This window comes from Macaca nemestrina, chromosome 9, assembly GCF_043159975.1.
Source record: "Macaca nemestrina isolate mMacNem1 chromosome 9, mMacNem.hap1, whole genome shotgun sequence".
Taxonomy (NCBI): domain Eukaryota; kingdom Metazoa; phylum Chordata; class Mammalia; order Primates; family Cercopithecidae; genus Macaca; species Macaca nemestrina.
In genome coordinates this window covers 55,184,306-55,200,936 of record NC_092133.1, presented here as the reverse complement: position 1 = coordinate 55,200,936, position 16,631 = coordinate 55,184,306, and the positions used below count along the sequence as shown (strand labels likewise).

The 16,631-nt window shown below is 37.5% G+C and overlaps 1 pseudogene; it reads left to right on the top strand.

Annotated features, from left to right (window-relative positions):
* Positions 1-14,356: 14,356 nt before the first annotated feature.
* Positions 14,357-16,151, top strand: LOC112423889 (large ribosomal subunit protein P1 pseudogene; annotated as a pseudogene).
* The last annotated feature ends 480 nt before the right edge of the window (positions 16,152-16,631 follow it).

Genomic DNA, 16,631 nt, shown 5'->3' with positions numbered 1-16,631 from the left:
CTTCCTGAAAAGCTAACTTTGGACCATCTCTCTTCACCTACTATCTATCTATCTATCTATCTATCTATCTATCTATCTATATCTGAAGCCATATGGTTCCTTGGCAAATGTTTCCCTAAAGCAGTGTTTCCCAAGGAATGCTGTTTGATACTTATTTATTCATTCTTTCTTTTATTTGACGAATGTTTTTTATTGAGCACTTACTATATGAATAGTAATGGTGAGCAAAACCAAACCCTGCCTTCACCAAGTCTAGAGCCCAGGACAGTGTTCTTAACAATGACTGAACATGAGTCACCTGGGGTGCTTCAACAAAATCCCATTCACAATAGAATGGGATTCTATTGTGCAGCATAGCTAAGGTCCGCCATGAATCTAAGTGGGAACAGCATTTACGTGGGCCCTGTGGTATCACACACAAGGGAACGAAAAAGAAGGCAAACGTGGCTGGACAAAGATGGCAAAGAGGAGCACCTTGTGAAATGAGGCCTGGGATTTGGTGTACACTGGATTAAATAAAGTTAAACAGGCTTAAAAAAAAATTATAAGTCTTCTCAGAATCATCAGTAATAGAATATGTTGTTAATTCTCAGGAAGGATATTATATACATATCCTCAAGTTATTTTTACACAGGGCATACAGAGACTTCATGTTTCCCTTTTAGGAAATATTACTTGCCTGTAAATGTAGATTGCACTAGATGAGTCGGGTGTTTGAAGTGGGGCCAGCGTAATAATTTTGTTCCAGAAGTTAAGAAGATTGGTATTAAATCTCCTAAAATTCAGAGCTTCCTAATCTCTGAAGGATTTTGAAAGGGACTTCAAATTGGAATGAATGGCTGTTTACATAAATAACATGTAATACCACACAGAAATATGGTCAGTTTTGTCAGTTGATTCTTCATCACTTAAAAAAAGTATTTAATGATTTATTCCAGTTTCCATAAAAGGGGGCTTGTTTCAATATATCTAAATATAAAAGGAAAAGTATAAATGCAGGAGGAATTAATTATATTAATGATTTGAGCTAGAATTAAGGCTAAGAATTTCTAATCTTTGGGGGACAGCCTGGGTTCTTAATCTACTAGAAAAAAACATAGTTAATATGCACTAGATGAGAATTACATTTTAGAGGAAGAAGTTCAGAAAAACTTACTTCGAGAGGAAATGCATAAAATTGACTATTATGGGTGTCTTCCTGTATAAATATGATTGCAAAGATTACTCATTGATTAACTTTTGCATATTAAATATGCCTAACTATAATTTGAAAGTCATAAGCCTATTTCATTTATATGGCTTTGAGAAACATTTTGACCTATTTAGGTAGTTGAGTTAAAGCCTTAAGGCAGCAACTTTAGAGGTATTTAAAAAGAAGTCACATGCTGATTGAATGAATTTACTTTATTGCTATGACACATTAACTGCTCCATACATTAACTCTGATGATTCTTAAAAAAAATAAAAAAGAAACAAAAAATAACACCTTAATATTTATTGAGTGCTTCTGTATTTCAGGATAAAAGTAAAGTGCAACATAATTCCCACAGCAATCCAATGAGGCAGGTATTATTAATAGAGAATTTAAGTATTTTGCTTAATGTCACACAGCTGGTACATAGCCAAATTAGGACTTGGATCCATGCCTGGTTGACTATAGAGTCTAAGTTCATGTTAAAGGATCATTTTTTTAAAAAATGTAAAATAATGACTTACATGTAAATATAAAATAAACATGTCAAATATTTGATTTAACTCATTAAATAAATGAGGGAACCAGTAAGATGTCACAACCAGTTCAAAAGAGAATCCAAAGAAAAGACATGATCTAAATTAGAAATTGAATTTACAAATTGACACAGAAGTGGCTGCTAATGTTTAGGTTTGATGAAGAATGAAAGGGCATCTTTGAACTTCTACTGGACAGAATACTTACACATCTATAGGCAAGAATGCTTTTGTTATCAGTTCTTATGCTATCAGTTATGTATAATTAACACAGTTGTAAAATAGACAGAGTCACCAGAGAATGGGGTAACTTGGAAGGGTGTTCTTTAAACAATGCATATATCCTGGCCAGTAACCCTGTGCATGAAGAAAATAAATGAACTTTATTATAGAAAGGTTCTATGCTCTTCAAAAATAGAGACTTTATCTTCCTAACATCTGTTTTGTAGCACTCAAAGAAGGCCTTAATATATACCTGTTGATGTTATCTTCATTAATTGCTGGCCTTTAGGGTTTTGCTTTTGTTTTTCAAGGATAACTGGTATCAAGATTTCAAAAATTTGTTTATGTCACACAGTTTTTAAGTTCCAAACCAGGATCTCAAACTTAGTAGTAGCATTTCTAGAGTTCCACTTAGCATTAAGGCATGAGTCAGTGTTTTAATTAAGTCTTCAGCTACATCAATAATGCAGTGATGGGGTGCAGGAAGCGCTCCCCCAGAATATGGTACCTTGGCGTACTGAGTACTTTAAGCTAAAGGAAAGTGAGAAAACTGTAGAAAGCCTCTGACCTTCTCCTACTTCCTCTTTTTTGAAGACCCTCATGTGGCAGGTGTCCTGTCCTATGTCCAGAAAGAAGGAAGACTACATAGAGAGGCCAAGAAGAATCTGAATAAACAGGCCTTGATGTGTATTCCCAGCTGGCTATCAATAGGTCACACCCCGTTTTTGTCCAATTGTACTTCATGACTATTCATCCTTCATCAAACCTAATTATAAAAATACAATTTTCCATTTTTGGATCTTATTTCCTAAGGCTTCTATGTCACAAAACTTTTTTGTTGTTGTTGTTTTTGAGACGAAGTCTCGCTCTGTCACCCAGGCTGGAGTGCCGTGGCGCCATGTCGGCTCACTGCAAGCTCCGCCTCCCGGGTTCACGCCATTCTCCTGCCTCAGCCTCCCGAGTAGCTGGGACTACAGGCGCCCGCGACCTCGCCCGGCTAGATTTTTGTTTTTTGTTTTTTGTTTTTTTTTTTTTGAGACGGAGTCTCGCTGTGTCCCCCAGGCTGGAGTGCAGTGGCGCGATCTCGGCTCACTGCAAGCTCCGCCTCCTGGGTTCACGCCATTCTCCTGCCTCAGCCTCCTGAGTAGCTGGGACTACAGGCGCCCACTACTGCGCCCGGCTAATTTTTTGTATTTTTAGTAGAGACGGGGTTTCACCGTGGTCTCGATCTCCTGACCTTGTGATCCGCCCGCCTCGGCCTCCCAAAGTGCTAGGATTACAGGCGTGATTTTTGTATTTTTTAGTAGAGACGGGGTTTCACCGCGTTAGCCAGGATGGTCTCGATCTCCTGACCTCGTGATCTGCCCGTCTCGGCCTCCCAAAGTTTAAAAATAAGTTTATTATGCTTTTCTCTTACTAATCTGCCTTTTGTTATAAGGGTGTCAGCAATGAACTTGTGATGAGTGAGGAAAAGATATTACTTTTTCTCCTTTGCAACAGCTAGCTGTGCTAACCAAAGACAGAGTTATAAAAATCTCTCTGAGGGTTAAGTCCTTCCTAGTTGATGCAAAATGTTTAATGAACTCATGTTCTGTTGTCCTTGAGGTAACATACAACACATTTTTCTTACAAATCCTTTGAGTGGTAGTTGTCTAGAATATTAAGCAAGTTTAAAAATGCTTTATTCTTAGATATTATCTTCTCTTTCCATTCTTAAAAAAATCAGAAAGAATTAGAAGACCATGGATATACCTACATATAATCACTAAGTTTTGTCCCCGAGTTTTAAGTTTATAATTGATGTGTGTGTTTCTTAATAAAATTTTATTTACAAAAAGTAGATGGTAGGACCTGATTTGGCAAATTAGCTATAATTTGCTGACTCCTGGTTTAGGATACAGGTTCTGGAGTTGGACTACTGGGCTTGAATCCAGGCTCTACCCCTTACTGTGAGACCCTATGTGAGTTACTAAACATCTCTGTGCCTTACATTTGTTACCTCTGTAATACGGATGAGAGAACCTACTAAGGATTGTTGGGAATAAACCTATACAGTGATCAGAACATTGTCTGGCATACAGTAAGAGCTTACTTGGGATTAGCCTTTACTAGTCAGTTTTCAATAAGAACCTTTCGAAGGATTGTTACATCATTTATCTGATTGCTTCTTTTTCTTTCTTTGTTTCCTTTTTTTTTTTTTTTTGACAGAGTCTAACTCCATCACCCAGGCTAGAGTGCATTGGCACAATCTTGGCTCACTACAACCTCTGCTTCCTGGGTTCAAGCTATTCTCCTGTCTCAGCCACCCAAGTAGCTGGGATTATAGGCTCGTGCCACTGCATCCGGCTAATTTTTATAGATTTAGTAAAGACAGAGTTTGCCATGTTGGTCAGGCTGGTCTCGCACTCTTGACCTCATGTGACCCACCCACCTCAGCCTCCCAAAATGCAGGCGTGAGGCACCATGCCCGGTCTGATTACTTCTTCACTGAGCTAATGAAGTAAGTTCAACAAAGATGATGATTAACCTCAAGTGTTGTTCACGTTGTTTTCATTTTATTTCATTTTTGTTTGTTAATAGGTATAAAATTTTTCTACAGAGAGATCACATTATCTGTATAATGACATTTTAAAATATCTTGCAAAGAAATTTAAAAACTATAAAAACAAAGTTTGATGCTAGGGAAGAAAATGAACGAACATCTATTTTCCAGATCCTCAATCAGACTAAGACTCCTGGAGCAGTGAGTTTGGCAAAATGACTAAAAAGAAACCTAACATAAAATAAAATAAAATAAAATAAAATAAAATAAAATAAAATAAAATAAAATAAAATAAAATTCTTGATGGTTCTAGGTTTTCAGTGCCCGTGTGCTGAGTTTTTCTATTGTTGTCTTTTGTTTTTGTTTTTTGTCTATCTTTCTGACTTTCCAAAGGAGCAAAACTGGTTCTGAGAGTCTGATATAAGTGAATATATAGCATAGTTTTGCTCTTCTGACTATGAGCTGCCTAATAAACAGTTGATATTTTTCCCAGGCACATGCTTCATGTCCCAAATTTCCAAATATTTGGCCGTAAAATGAGGATGGCCACAAATATCTTTCAATGAGTAAACTCTGTGCAGAGTCACTATACTTACAAGCTGGGGCCAGAATGGGAATTGCACACAGCTATTGTTTAATCCAGCTGATGTTTCCTCTAATAGAATCTGGTTCCCCTCAGCCACAGCTGGCTAATTACAAGCTCTATAAATTATTTTTCTCTCATTTGAATGGTTTTGCAATCCACAGCCCAATGTGGAATCAATAATACTTCTTTAACTTCCTGCAAAGCCTGAAGAATCATGCCTGAATATTTCAACTTTTGAAACCTGAGGTAAGTAAGAGGAGAGGAGGTTTGAAAATAAAAGCAAACCTTAATTGCATGACAGAGAGCTGATGGCTGAGCAAAGAGATACAGAGACTGGACCTCAAAATTAGAACTCCAAAATGCCATGCTCTTCATCTTTGGTTCAATCAGTTGTCACAAATGAGAAAGAGGGTTAATTATCATATAATTGTAAAAGTGGTTAAAAACAAACAAAGCATGGTTTAATTCTGCAGTACTGTAGTAATAGTAAATGAATCTTTTGCATTCTGCAGTGGTATGTGCTTTTTGAATCATTTCCAAGTGATTCATTATCTGATCTCCAAAGTAAACCCAGTGAGGGAGCAGAGAAGACATTCTTTTGATAAAATAAAAACATTAAGTGAGAGGTTAGTTAGTGACAGAGGCCAGCGAGAAACCAGAATTACTGACTCCGAATCTAAGATTCTCTCCATTAAAGCTAATTCCCCACAGCAACGCTGCTACCAGCATATTCACATAGTATACTGCCTAATTAAATCCAGATGGCTCGTGAATCTCTTCTGGCTCCATCTGGGTTAATGTAGAAAATGAAAGAGAAGCAGTTCCTCTGCTTGTGTATTTTAAAGGGAAGTGGTAAGTTTTGATTATCAAAGGGAATCAGAATCATCTCTTTCTTTATCATAACATGTCAGTCTCCTCACATAAGTACATTAGTGCTCCTAGCACATTAATAGCACACCACAGCTGCCCACATCAAATCATTAAAAAGAAATGGAAGCACAAAACTCCAGAGTACAAATAAACCTATTAAACAATCATTGAGAGCTAATTTCCTTATGGACCTTCATGACCAAAAATGAGGTTTCCTCACTTATGTTTATGTAATAGTCATTCCGAGAAACTTAATCAGCTGGAGGGCAAATTGTAGAACTTAGGAGGCAAATATATCCAAGATGCTTCCAGGATTCTCTGAGTTTAGACATGGGCGTGTAGGGTTCCGGCTCAGAGCCAATCTGGCTGAGTTCAAACCTCAACTCTGCTGCTTAGTAGCTGGGTGATGTTAGACAAGTTGCTTACCCTCTCCAAACCGCAGTGCTTTCATGCTTTTCTAAGCGCTAAAAGTGAGGTTAACAACAAAACCTTCTGCATGGAGCTATGGTAGGATCAAATGAGATAAAATTCATATTCTCATGCTGTATATAAAACCATTTAATGCTTAGCATTCAGGTAATAATTTGAACATCTATTTTTGATTATACAGCATATATAAAATGTCCCCATTTTTACAATCAAAAGAAGAATCTTGAAGCTTAACATTTTATGGAGGTCAAAGGCATTCTATCGACTGAAGAGGAGTTTGGGCATCGTTTAATCCTAAGTGTATTAGTCCATTTTCATGCTGCTGATAAAGACCATACCTGAGACTGGGCAATTTACAAAAGAAGTCCAGCCATGTGGACTTATAGTTCCATATGGCTGGGGAGGCCTCACAATCATGGCAGAAGGCAAGGAGGAGCAAGGCACATCTTATGTGAATGACAGCAGGCAAAAAGAGCTTGTGCAGAGAAACTCTTGTTTTTAAAACCATCAGATCTTGTGTGACCAATTCACTATCATGGGAACAGCACGGGAAAGACCTGCCTCCATGATTCAGTTATCTCCCACTGGGTCCCTCCCACAACACCTGGGAATTATGGGAACTACAAGATGAGATTTGGATGGGGATACAGAGCCAAGACCATATCACTAAGTATTGGATAAGTGCCTACTATCTGTCAGGAAATAAAAAACAAACTCTCACTAACCATAAAAGAGTTTCTAATGCTAATGAATAGAACACAAAACAAGAAATATTATCAGATCATATAGGTTTATTTTCAAATTAGCAGTATTTACTAGTGTTTCTCAAAACTGGAATCTATGTGCCCCTGTCCACAGATACATTTTTATGCAGAGTCTCTCTGAATTTTTTACATTTTTCTGAAAATCTTTCAAAATGAATTAATATAAACATATTATTGATTATTTTGGTGGGAAAGTACATCTGAGTACCACCACAAGATTTCAGTGCCAAAGTTTACATATTTGTGCTTGTGATTATGATTGTGTGAAGTCCAAGTTATGTCACTTTTATTTGTGCTTACTAATTAAGATTAAAAATAAGTGAAGCATTGAAGCCAACTAAATGCAAATTGATGTCAGAAGGCTGTATGAATAGTTGAAATAAAAAACAGTGGAAGAAGAATTTGAATTATCTCATAGAACAAGGTAATAATAGGCATGCTTATTTCAAACAATGTAGGATGTTACGGGGGTCTCATATTCATGTTAAAGCAAAGGAAAAAGAAATGCACCAAAGTGATGCTGTTTGTCAATTTTATTATTTTTTCTACTTAATTTGTAAATGTATTTTGTTCCCATTGTTATATAAATGACATAAGGTAAAAGTTTATATTACATATTCTATGGCCTTTCTAAAGTCACTTATTGGTTCTGACAGGTTTTTGTAGATTCTTTTGAACCTTCTGCATAAACATTTCATCTGCACATAGTTTATTTCTTCCATTCCAATCCAAATGGCTTTCTTCTTTCTTTCTTTTTTTGACATATTGCACTGGCTAGTACAATGTTGAATGAAAATGATGACTTCACATTGATGAGAATCAACTTTTATTCTTGGTACAAGTCTGTCTTTCTTTGCCTATAGGCTCTCATCCAGCATCACTCTCTGCAGGCTTACAGAATGTTTGATCCACTGATCACATAACACTGCACAGACTAAAGGGCCCATTTTAAAGCAAAGGAGGTACAGCAATGGACATATGACAATGAGGTCTACTGGTCATGTCTCATACTATACCATGCAGGAGCTGCAGAACTGAAAGAGTGGTGGAACTGTTTGTTAAAATGCCAGCTTATAAACGGTACCCAGTGAAGATGAGAAGCTGTCCCTGAGAATCCAGTATACACTCTAAATCAAAGACAATTATACAGTGCTGTGTCCACAATTGGTAAAATCCATGGGCCAAGGAACCAAGGAATGAGAAAGGAATAACCCTGCTTCCCATCACTCCTAGTGATCTACTCAGGGGAATTTTGCTTACCATTCCCACAACTCTGAGTACTGCAGACAAGTAGGCAAGAGGGACAGGCAAGAGTCCCATTGACCTCCTTCTTCCGAGGCTCCTTCTACTGAGGGACCAGTTGGCAAGAAAAGAAGTTAATTAACCCTAATTATTAGATGATAGGGTTGTTGTTACTCTTGGAGGAAACACTATGAATAAAACAAAAAGACTGGTAGTCTAGAGTACAAGCTCTCAATGTGAGTTCAAATGCTTTTTTTAAAAAATCATTGTTTCCAACAGGGGCAGAGGCTCACTCTGTATGTATCCAGACCTGTTGAGAGAACACAGCTGTAATACATCAAACATTTGTCTGCACATTTAAGGGCATGGAGGAGAGAGGAAAAGCAGCAGAAAGGTTACCAAAGCAGGGTATATTCGTCTGTTCTCAAGCTGCTCTAAAGACTGGGTAATTTACAAAGGAAAGAGCTTTTAATTGACTCACAGTTCCGTATGGCTGGAGAGGCCTCAGGAAACTTAACGATCATGGTGGAAGGCACCTCTTACAGGACGGCAGGAGAGGGAATGAGTGCTAGCAGAGAAAAAGCCAGACACTTATAAAACCATCAGATCTCATGAGATTCATTCATTATCATGAGAAGAGCATGGGGGAAACTGCCCCCAGGATTCAATTACCTCTACCTGGTCCTGCCCTTGACATGTGGGGATTATAGAGACTACAATTCAAGGTGAGAATTGGGTGGGGACTCAGAGCGGAAACTATATCACAGGGTAAGAATGACTGGGATATTCAAGTTCGTATAAAAATTTTAATTATTCTGTCACTTATTAAGCAGCACAGTGATAAATGCATAGAGGGAAACACGGATCCATAGGACAATGGCTTGTCTTCAGCACTGGTTACTTCACTAAAATGAAGACTTTTGTGCTCTCATCTGTCTTGATTCACCTCTCCTGGTCGTGAAGACCTGTCTTCCTAGAGGGTGTTAGGCTATTTCCTCTCTCTCTTACATTGTTTATGTGCGTTGTTAGTCTCTCCACCTTCATGAGGATAGTTTCTTGCCCCTCTGTCTTCTTTACCGTTTTATACATAGCACCTAGCACATGGCTTAACACATAGAGTTCAACTATATTAAATTAATGAGTGACTTACCAATGGTAAAGCCATAGAATGGAATGTCATTCTATTTAAAATCATTCTATAAGTGGATAATTACTAGTCATATATTATTAATTTATAAATAACCAGGTTACTGATTAATACATACAATATAATCTCATTTTTAAGAATATGATAAAAATACATAAATAATCATGCCAGTTATCTGTGGAACATGGCAATAGGGGTGATTATATATTCTTTTCTGATAGTTTTAACTCTATTTTATATTTTTCTCTGCAATTGATATATATTGCTATTTTTAAAAAGGATAAATGTATTTCTAATAATAAAATGCTAAACCACTCTATTGATACTTATTCTTATTGCCTATGTGGAAAAACAAAATCATTTGATCTATGACTGAAAGTGGAGTAACTAATATTTACCTCCAGGACTATAGTTCTCAGTTGGAGACAATTTTGCCTCCTCAGCAAGCATTTGGCAATGTTTGGAGATCATTTTGATTGCCATAATTTGGGATGCGACAGTTGTCAATTTAAGAGTATAGTAGGTAAAGGCCAAAGATGATGCTTAACATCTACTTTGCACAGGACAGCCTCCCACAATGAAGAATTATCTGGTCCAAATAGTGCTGAGGTTCAGAAACCCTGTGGTAATATAGTTAGTATTTTTTTTCTGAAGGACTTTCAGATAATATAATTCAGGTTTTCAGCTTCAGCTTCTTTAGAGGAAGAAATGTTTTTAATCACCAAACATGTAACTGCTCACTCTGGCTAAAGATTATTCTTGCATTTATTCAAAATGGAGTTCATAAAAATATATTTTAAAGATATTCCTTTATATTACAGCTATATGTAGGTACAATTCATTGAGAAAGGAAAGGCGTTATAAAAAACAGCTATTAATGGACAAAGCAAAATTATATTGACATTTTCGTTTGGTAGCTTCTTAATAAGAGTGAATTATTGAGCTAATAGTGAACCATTCAAGGCTGACTTAATGTTTAATAAGAAACAACTTCGTTTATTGTCAGTTATCCAAAGGAGGTTCTGGCGGCCAGGATTGCTGAACATTTCACAAGGAAAATTTCTCAATCTCCCTTTGTAAATATCTTTAAAAATAGAGACTAGATGAGAATTTGGGCATCATCTCTGAACTCAAGTGCACTTAATTTATTTATAAATCACATTTATTAAAGACAAATTATATGATATAGAAGAGTCATAGAAACATATTTGTACATATAGTTGCTGTTTAACTTAATTAATTGATTTCCGTAATGTGCCATTTTGGGCAAAAGCAATAACATTGTAGAATCTTTCCAAGAGATTCACTTTCTATTGTCACAGACCGACAATTTCTCTCAAGTGGATGACTGCAAAGCATCCTAACTAGTCTTCCCACCTCTAGTTTATAATGCAGACATTGCTCATAAATCCAAGTAAATATCTCTGAGTGTTAGTTTCCTCAACTGCACAATGAGGATATTATCTGCTTCACAGAGTAATGCCAAGGGTTAAATAAAATGGCACGTATAAAGCACCTAAAGTAGTGATGAACACATAGTAGGTGCTCAATAATGAGAACCTAAAACAAAATAAAAGTGCCCATGCTGATGGAGTGATGCGTTTCACCACCCACTCAGACATTTATGTTTTCATAATGCTATATTTGTATAAGCCTGTGTCTGAAATCCTGGGAATTTGCCAGACTGCAAGCACAATAAGGCTCCAGCTCATGGGAGCATGAAAATTATTTGCTACAACCTCTTTCCTATCTGTTCCATTTTCTGAGCGGTAAGACACCTTGGACTAGTGTAAACTACCATCTTAGGTAGAGATACCTTTTTTTATAAGTTGTTTGATTTCTGTGCAGTAAAATAACTAAATGAATCAAAAAATAGCTTCCTTTCATTCACTTCCAGAGAAAATGGAAATATACTAACAGTATTGAGACTTACGCAATAATGTGTTCATCAGAAATTAAGAACTACTATTTGTTGAGGTTTATCTCTTTTCCTTTACCCCTCACATGGACGCTAAAAATTGCCATTATTTACCCTGTTTTACGGATGAGAAACTTGGGTTCTAGACAGATTGTGATTTACTCAGTGTCACATGGCTATAAGCTACATGGTTTAGATTTAATTTCAGGTTTCTCTGACTTGTATGCAGACTGTCTCTCAGCAGAAACGTATTAGGAGGAAACTAGATAAGTTAAAATGTCTTTAGTTTTCCCGGGAATAATTAAAGGTTGAGAAGAAGTTAAAGTTTTCGTCTGGACCAAAGAAAGTTATTTTCTTTTTTTAAGAGCTCAAAATAGTTGACTGACTCATGAGCTCTCCCAGGTCATGCTAAATTTTCAGGGTGTTTTTTTTCCCTAAATTTTCTCTCCTCAAAGCTAATGATTTCCTCCTCAGTGCTGATGTAGTTTTGTGCTAACCCAAAGGAAAGAAAGAATTACCCAAAGAGATATGAACTATAGCTTAAATCTAGACTCTATGTATGTTTGTCTGAATTCACATTCCCTGGCCCAGTCATAAGTCTTCTCTTTCCTTTTTCTCAGTGGTAGACCATATTCCTTGAAGTCAGTTACAATAAAATCACATTTCATTGCTGGAATAAACTACATGCAACTAAGGAATAATAAAAATCATAGCTACCCCAAAACCCTTAAAATACCTAATAAATGGTATGTGAACATTTTGAAAAGAAATTACTGTTTCCTTAATTTCCCCTCCAGTCATGAGAGTCATTTCCCCCATCTTTGCTTATCCTGGCAGCTATTCAAGACCAGCTTTCATTGCTATTCACTCTCTTTATTATATCTGCAACATGTTTGAATAGTCATAGTTCTGTGCTCAGCTTTGTAATTAGATGGAGTGATGAAAATAACTTTTACTTGAGTCCAATTTTCTCTGTATAAAAATAACTCTTTGAATCTTCTGATGTAATAAATTATAGAAAACTTTAGGTAGGATTGGTTCTAAAATTGGAGTCTGATTAGGGCCAGATGCCTCAAAACGGTATCAGAACCATCTTTCACATTGTATTCTTTCATTGTAGACTCAGATGCTATGCCATAATTAACCTCATTGGTTCTGCAAATTTGAAGATTTATGGTGGATGACCAGTAGGACATAGCTATCATCTTACACAGCAATTTATGTTCAATAATTACTCTGCCTACCAAATAGCTAATTTATAAAATTGAGGATTGGGGGATGAAATTCTCAAGCTTCTTTCAGGTCTGCTGTTTATTTACCTCAGTTTCCATATGCAGATATATAACACAATATATTAAAATGAAATTTTGAATTTGGGTCTCTGGCTTTTAAAAATATCACATTTTCTAAAATTGTGTCAGGAGAGAAGATTCTTATCTCCTCACTCAGCTTACTAAAGGCATTACATGGCATTAGAGTTAATAACTTGATCCAACAATAACAACACTAGTAAATAATTTACATCTTCATAGCACTATAAAATACAAACTAAATTTGGGATAGCAAACTGAAATCACTACAAGGCTAGTCAGGTGACCTAAATGGGTGAAGCTGGGTGAGGATGTGGAAAATGAGACAACGTAAGCATCAGAGTTTATACACTGGAATATCTGAGGCAATTCAGCAATATACTAGATAGCTTTTTAAAAAAATTCTCATCCAAATCCAAAGCTATGAGATCTGAATGAGTACCAAACCTCTCAATGACTGGAAGATTATCCATAAAAGTCCCTGGGAAGAGAGAAATGACCCCAAAGAGTCAAGTTGCCTTTATTCCCTACAACTCCCTCTTTGTTCCAGGGACGCCAGGGCTCCTGGGCCAGCCTTTATTAGGAAAGTGCAAAAGAACTGGAACATTTCCTTGCTGAAGCACAAAGGCCCTTTGCCTCTTTTGTTGGCTTAGAAGCTTCAATCAGTTTCAGAGTTTCAAAGGTTCAAACAGTGGAGTTCCAACTGGGCTAGGATTGAGTAGTGTCCAGGGTACTGAGTAGGAAAGTGAATGTCTCTGCCCACTCAGTAACCCCAAGTTGGTAAAATCTTCCTATGAAGGTCAAAACATGATGTTTTATGATTTGAGCCATCACAAGAGAAGCAGAGAACAGGGTGGTGAAATACCAATTTACCCTTCACTTTCAAACAACTATTTATTACTTGGCAACCTTTGAAATAACATAAACAACCATTCTTAAGGACTTACCAAAACCCATTCTTTAGCATCATACATTCAGAGCAGGCAGCTTCCTTTGAAAGTTATAAAAGAGTCAGGCTAGCCTAGCTGATAGTTAGAGAGCCAGTGATGGACAGACATATAAAAGCCAAGTTAAGTGAAAGGGAAAGAGAAATGAACCATTAGAAAGGGACATGGCAACTCGAAGAAAAGTCATAGAGGAAGAACTGGGGAAAGCAAGCTCCATTGTTTGTTACCCTCAGCTTTTAGCCAAGTCAGGGGGAAGATGGAAGATGATCAGCATACAGAAAACCCACTTATTGTCAGCTTTTGTTACACTCCATTATGGTTAAGAGACCAGATAAACTTTTATTCTCTCTTTAATATGAAGAGAAGGGCAATTATTTATAAAGGACAGTTACAAAGAGGTGCTTTAGTGCCAGATATAATCCATTAACATCCCCTGGCAGACTCCAATTACCCAATCCCCACTTATATAAATTAAAATACTGAATCCTTCAGTTATTTTTGTTAATCAATTCCACAGATATCTATCATCTACTCTATCTACTATGGGCTAGCCACTGCACAAGGCATGAGTGATATAAAGATAAATGAAATGTTAACCTTGTACTCAAGTAGACTATAGACTAGGGGATAAGGAAAAATTCCACACCAGTAATGGCAGTATGGAAAGTGGCAAGAGCTCAGCCTTCAGACCCAGATAGAAATGGATTTGAATCTGTACTATGCCACCTCTTAGGTAGCCTCGCTAGCCAAACCTCAGTTTCCTCACTTGTAAAATGGACACAACTTTATATATAATATAGGGCACTTCTATGAACCGGGAATACCATTTGTCAAATAAAATAGGTATTCAATAAATGGACATCAGTTTGTGCTGGTTACCTTGTGTTTGTCTTTCTAGATTCATACTCTACTTTTCTCAATCCTATTCTATGATGTAGGAGCTAGGAGACTGACCTTTACAGATTACATATATTATGAATTACATCAGCCTCCATTTACCCTTTGGCTTCTGGTTGGATTCAGTTCATTGAAGTCATTGGCAGTAGACTGGAGGACATGAGGAATGTGAGGCTGAGTATGTATTTCCCAGGTTCCCTCATTGCGGAGTTGCTGTGGATCTTTCTACAAAGGGCCACAGCCTTCATAAGGCTCAGGCATTCTCTTTGGCTTGTATTAGCTACTTCTCTTTTCTTCATCAAGCTTAGGGTGGAAATACTTTCTGATGCTACTAGTACGAGGGTGGTACTGAACTATCTATTGTTGGTTCCCCTAAATCCCGACAATTCCTTTGTTTTATTAAACTCTCCTCAAATTGTCCATTTGGAGCATGCTGTCTGTTTCCTGCTGAGACCCTGATAGATACAAGTGTCTTTATTAGTATAGATAGCAATGTACTATGAGAATAGAGGATAAACAAACAAAACCAACCTGGAGGATATTGGGAACAGTTCCAGGGGGAGGTAGTATCTAAACGACCTTCTGACGATGAATAGGAATAAGCAATGTGAAAAAAAAAAGCAGGAAGAGAACATTCTGGGCAGAGGAATACCATATGCAAAGGTTCAGAGGCAAAAACAAAAAACAAAAAACAAAAACCCTACTACATTGTGGGGGAATTTCAAGCTTAGCTAGAGCATAGAATAAGAGATAGAAGGCTGACAGATGAAGCTGAAGAAGTAAATTGAACCAAGGTCACAAAAGACCATGCGTGACTTTTTCCTCCAGGTAGTGAGATATTATTAAAGGATTTTAACCTAGGTTATAACATGATGACATCGCATTTTAGAAAGTGATACAGAGACAAGATTAGAAAGGGGAAAGACTGGAGACAGAAATACCAATAAGCAATTTTGGTGAAAAAAATAAGGTAGCCAAATGGGGCTTTTTCTTCCCCTTTCCCCTAAACAACTAGTTGTTAAACATTGATTAGGACCTCATTAAAACAGGAAGAGTCCCTTCCCTCAGCTGCTGCCAAGGTACTCGGGTCCTTCTGAAAAAGCTAAGGCCACATTGGAGTGAGGCACTCCAACCGCAATGTGGTGAATGTGAGTCTTGAGCTGCCCCGTGCTACTTCATCTCGCAAGTAGTACTGTGGGCCGGCGGCTCCGGTTACACTTTCACCCAAGATTGTCTGCATTTACTGGGTCCTCATTCTGCAAGACAATGAGGTGACCATCACGGAGGATAAATTCAATACCCTCATTAAAGTAGCTGCTGTAGCTGTTGAGTCCTTTTGGCCTGGCTTCTTTGCAAAAGCCCTGGCCAGTATGGGCAGCCTCCTTTGCAATGCAGGTGCTGCTAGATTGCTCCAGCAGCCCGCACCACACAGGAAGGAGGTCCTGCCCCTTCCACCACTGCTGCCTCAGCTGAGGAGACGGAAGTGGAAGCAAAGAAAGAAGAATCTGAGGAGTCTGATGAGGACATGGGCTTTGGTCTTTTTGACTAAACTTGTTTTATAACATGTTCAATAAATAGCTGAACTCTTACTAAACGAAAATATATAAATACATAAAAAAAGAATACCTCTGATAATGATGGCAAAATTTGCAGTCTGACTTGTGTAAACGACGACACCACCACCACCATGAAGAACCTAGCCAAGAACTAACAGGCAAATTAGAACTGCAAGGCAAATTCCAGGACCTGAATGGAAAGCAAGTTAGAAGGATCAGTGGGATGTCCATGAGGAGCCATGTAAAGATGGACAAGCACAATGGCACTGAGAGGAGAATCTAAAACATCTGAAGTTGCAGATAATCGAGGTTGCAAATTGATAAAGAAAAATTCGGGTAGTCTCTAGACCAGGCATCTGAAACCAGGAACATCACAACAACAGAAGATGATTCAAATATTAAGAAGGGTGGGGGATGTTGTATCAAAGCAAAGCCAGAGCCAGAAAGCTCTCAAAATGGTGGCGTGGCTTCTT